The following is a 4,671-nucleotide window of genomic DNA, read 5'->3' as shown; positions in this document are numbered from 1 at the left end:
GCATTTGTTACTTTTTTCCATTGCATTTAATCACCTGTAACTCCCTTCTCCCTTTCTGTCCCCTTGCTCTCCTGTGCGTCCTGAGCACAGACTAACCTCCAGACCTAAGATTAGAAAGGGGAAGGATTTCTCTGGGGGAAACTTATTTCCGACTGCTCTATTTTTGAAGCCTTTTTCTTGTACCATTTTAGATACAAACAAATCATGGAAGATTGAGTATTTGTGTGGTATTTTTAAAATAATGATTTTTTTTTCCTTCAGTCTCTTGAGAACATTGAGGCTGAATTTTAAAACATAACACTTTGCTTTTGGGGAACAGAATCTCATTTCATCTTAAGTTGATTCTCTGATTCTTTTAGACATCATAGCTCATTAGTTCTGTTCCTGTTACCCTAACTTGGCATGAGTGGGTTGAAGTCATCCTTATACTGCAGCGTTCTGAGCATGGCTGAAGCATTAAAAACTTAATTATAATGTCTGGTATTTTATAGAGCGAAATTAATGGAAAACATTTGGCTGAATCTAAAGACCTGCAGTCAAATTCTTCAATGTGGTTTACCCAGCTGGAGTAGTGGTACACACCTTAAATCATTTAATGAATAAATAATTTAAAAACCAAAAAACCTATGGGGCTTGTCTGCAGTTTTGTTTTGGTAATCATATCTGAACAATTATTTGATGTAATCAAATGAAATCCAGGCTTTTAGAAAAGAATGAGCCTTCTACTTTTTTTTTCTTCTAAAGGCTATTGGAACTCATTAAATGAGTAATTGTGGCTCGGGATCTGGTTTCCTTTCAGCACCGGAAGCTGGACTAGCTTCCTTTATAATCAGGGGATGGCCAGGTCTGATTGTGAGGGTGAGCCAAGCCCAGAGCAGTGAAGGTGTAAGATGGGAAGAGATGATTTAGAAATGAGGCCTTTAGTTGGGGACATGAACAACATAGTTCAAAGTTTAAAAAATTAAGCCTTAGCCAGGTAGGTCAGTTTGTTAGAGCATCATCCTGATACACCAAGGTTGTAGGTTTGATTCCTGGTCAGAGCACAAAGAATCAACCAATGACTGCATAAATAAGTGGAACAACAAATCAATGTCTCTCTCCCTTCTCTAAAATAAAAAAATTTTAAAGAAAATTAGGAACAAATCGCTAAATTTTTGCCACAATTACTGTTTAGATTTTTTGAGAGTTGTAGTGACTGTTAGTAAATTAATCTCTTTGCATTTTATTTCATACAACTGTCACATTGTCCATTAAGTTGATTACTTAGGTGTCTAGTGATGAGGTTGGGAATCTTTTGAAATACATTCTGTCCTCTTGGAATGGAGTGACTTGGACGTCCAGCCAAACAAGGTCAGAAAAAACTTGTTTATTAAAGTGAAAGATAACTTAAGATTCATTAGTTAAAGAAGATTGTTCTGATCAGATGTTTGTAGTGCCTGTTCCTTCCCCACCCCCTTGGAAAGCTGTTAAAACTTTGATCAGTATGGATGACCTTATCACCTAAGGGTAGCTTCCAAGACTCCATACTGGAATGTTTCTGAGGTGTGGGATGTTTTAGAGGGGACAGTATTAGGCTATTATTCCATATGTTGGACTGATGCATTTGACATGGTGAGATCCAGTATTTTACTTCCTGTGATGAGATACACATGTTCTCTGTCAAGTTCAACAGATTGCAGCCTGTGACATGAGAGGGTTTTGAGGGTTCAACACAAATTTGTAGCCTTCAGTAAAACTGGGAAATTTCACTGATGCTATTCCTGTTCCTCATTTTATATGTATTGAATTAATGCTTTAAAGAACATCTAAAACTGCAAAAACTAAGCTGTACAACAGCTTATATGCAGATTTTTCTGCATTGTAATGTATATTGTGATGTTTTATGATCAAATAGTATGCTATTTTATTGGTGGGCCTTTATGGGAGTCACAGGGTTTCCTAATGTTGGCACAGCAGTGAAATTGTAGATTCTTTAGGTTTTTACAGGATAATTTTCTGCAGGTAAAATTGCTGGCTCAAAAGAAATTCGTATTTAAAATATTGATGGGTCCTACCAAAGACCCTTCTGCAAGGAACAGTTAGTACTTCTACGATCATGGGGACAGGAATGCCTTTTCCCCTGTGTCTTAGCCAGTGTTGGCTCTTTACTACTTGGAGGCAGAAGTGAGATTACCATGTTCATTTGCTTTTTGCCCCCTCATAGGGAGAAAGAATCTTTGCTTGAAATTATGTGGATTTGCATGCTGACTTCATCACTTACTAAGTGCAAGAACCTGGGCCTCCCAGCTCAATTTTCGTCTGTGAAATGAGTAAAATAGAAAAAAAATGACATGAAGCATAATGACTTGCATTCCACGGATACTTTACATTTGTAACTCACCTCCCATCAGTGGACCCCTTGAGGACTCTGGAATGGCTGATAGTTTTTATTAAAAATATGCCATTGAAAAAATCAACACATGTATTGTAAAGAAAAGTAGTGGACATCAGTACGGAGGCCTCTTTAACTTGTCCTCCTCCACCCTCCCCAGAGGTAAAAACTGATTAGTTTTGGAAAGTAACTTTCCAAATTATTTTCTCTGTTTGTAAGTCTTTTGTGCATGTAGCCATTAAAATATGCTGGTTGATGGGTGGTAATTTAGGAGTTCATGCTGGATAATGCACTTTAGTGAGGTAAGTCATTTTGGGAGATGGGAACCTGGAAGCTCCAGTCTTGAAAATAGACTGACTTATTCTGGTGCAGTTTGAAACCAGAGGAGGGGGTGGGTACCAAACACATGGTGACACTTGTGTGCTATGAAGTCTTGTCCACATGTGAGCGAGATCCTATTTTTCAGACAGATTGAATGCCTTCCAAGAAGATGTCATGGACCAGCAAGTACAGGCAGCCTAACTTCATTGGTACTTAACCCTCAGGCAGGGAGCCATGCCTTTTGAACCCAGGTTGAGGTGTTTTTGCTGTGTGCTACAAGGGCTTTGGTGCAGCCCCCTGTCGCAGCACAACTGTAATTGTTAGGGTTGTGACATTTCTTCCTTTTAGGTATAGTGGCTGTGTTCTCTGAGCTGGTGGAAATGTTCAATCATTTATGGAGCTGCCTTTGAGAGCTTTAGGGGTCTTTCTAGGTTTTATCCAACTTCTGCAACAAAGGTTTGGGGTTACCTGGGTCAGCCTGCCACCACTGGTTTCCCTGGGCTGCTTTCAACACCTGGGGCCAAGTGGATTCATAATCCAAACTTCTGTTTCCATAAATCCACTAAGGTGTGTGCCACTGCAGCTTTAAGATGGAAGGAAAGGCTTTCAGACCATTGATATTTCTCAGGAGTGGTGTTGCCAGAGCTGAAATCCCTTGGGGGAAAGGGAACACTCCCGAATCATTCTTGGGTGCCGAGGGAGGAGATTGATGGCTTTTCCCGTCTTCTCTCCTAAGGTGACTGTCCTAACCACAATGGCAGTGTTGATTTCAAAGTGCATCTAGAAATTGGTCACTGCCAAGTTCCAATTTGCTGTTTGAGGCTTCTCAGGTTAATGTAAACAGACAGAACTGTTTGCTAACACAGTTACAGTCTGTATATTAAGGCTTGTCTCTTGCCCCAGTGTTTCTCAAATGTTTTGGACTATGATCCACAGAAACCCTCATCACTCCTCCCATCAAGACCTCGCATGGAGACACACGTATCCACCATAAGAAAGACAAGTTAGTTGTGCCTGACCAGGCAGTGGTGCAGTGGATAGAGCATCGCACTGGGATATGGAGGACCCAGGTTTGAAACCCTAAGGTCGCCAGATTGAGCGTGGGCTCATCTGGTTTGAGCAAGGCCACCAGCTTGAGCCTAAGCTCACTGGCTTGAGCAAGGGGTCACTTGATCTGCTGTAGCCCCCTCGTCAAGGCACATATGAGAAAGCAATCAATGAACAACTAAGGCGCTGCAACAAAAAATTGATGCTTCTCATCTTTCTCCCTTCCTGTCATTGTCTATCCCTCTCTCTGTCTGCCTCTGACACACACACACACACACACACACACACACACACAAAGACGTAGAGCGGTTCTTAGTTGTCTGTGCGGATGCACTGCCCTTGCGGTTTCCTGCTGTTTCATTGAACAGTATACTGTGTGTGAGCTACCGCATTGATTCCACAGCCAGTTTGAAGGCCTAGCTCTCAGGATGGCAGGACCAGGCACAGAGTAGGTACTTGGACATTTCTTGAATGAGTGAGGAGATAAAAGGTGGCTTGAGGCCCTGGCTGGTTTGCTCAGTGGTAGAGCGTCGGCCTGGTGTGCAGGAGTCCCGGGTTTGATTCCCGGCCAGGGCACACAGGAGAAGCGCCCATCTGCTTCTCCACCCCTCCCCCTCTCCTTCCTCTCTCTCTCTCTTCCCCTCCCGCAGCTGAGGCTCCATTGGAGCAAAAGGTGGCCCGGGCGCTGGGGCTGACTCCATGGCCTCTGCCTCAGGTGCTAGAATGGCTCTGGATGCAACAGAGCAGCGCCCCAGATGGGCAGAGCATCACCTCCTGGTGGGCATGCCGGGTGGATCCTGGTCGGGCGAATGTGGGAGTCTGTCTGACTGCCTCCCCGTTTCCAGCTTCGGAAAAATGCAAAAAAAAAAAAAAGGTGGCTTGAAATTTTTTAGATTTTCATAAGAAGTCCCTATTTTTTCTCGTATGTCCTC

At 42.7% G+C, this 4,671-nt stretch overlaps 1 long non-coding RNA gene across 1 annotated transcript in view; it reads right to left on the bottom strand.

Moving 5' to 3' along the window:
- The window catches only part of LOC136403648 (uncharacterized), a 493,289-nt gene that overhangs the window by 13,622 nt on the left and 474,996 nt on the right, over positions 1-4,671 (bottom strand). The gene's annotated exons all lie outside the window — the stretch shown is intronic.

The sequence above is a fragment of the Saccopteryx leptura genome, chromosome 4, assembly GCF_036850995.1.
Source record: "Saccopteryx leptura isolate mSacLep1 chromosome 4, mSacLep1_pri_phased_curated, whole genome shotgun sequence".
NCBI classification, from domain to species: Eukaryota; Metazoa; Chordata; class Mammalia; order Chiroptera; family Emballonuridae; genus Saccopteryx; species Saccopteryx leptura.
The sequence above is the reverse complement of the archived record's forward strand: the minus strand, read 5'-3'. Positions and strand labels throughout refer to the sequence as shown.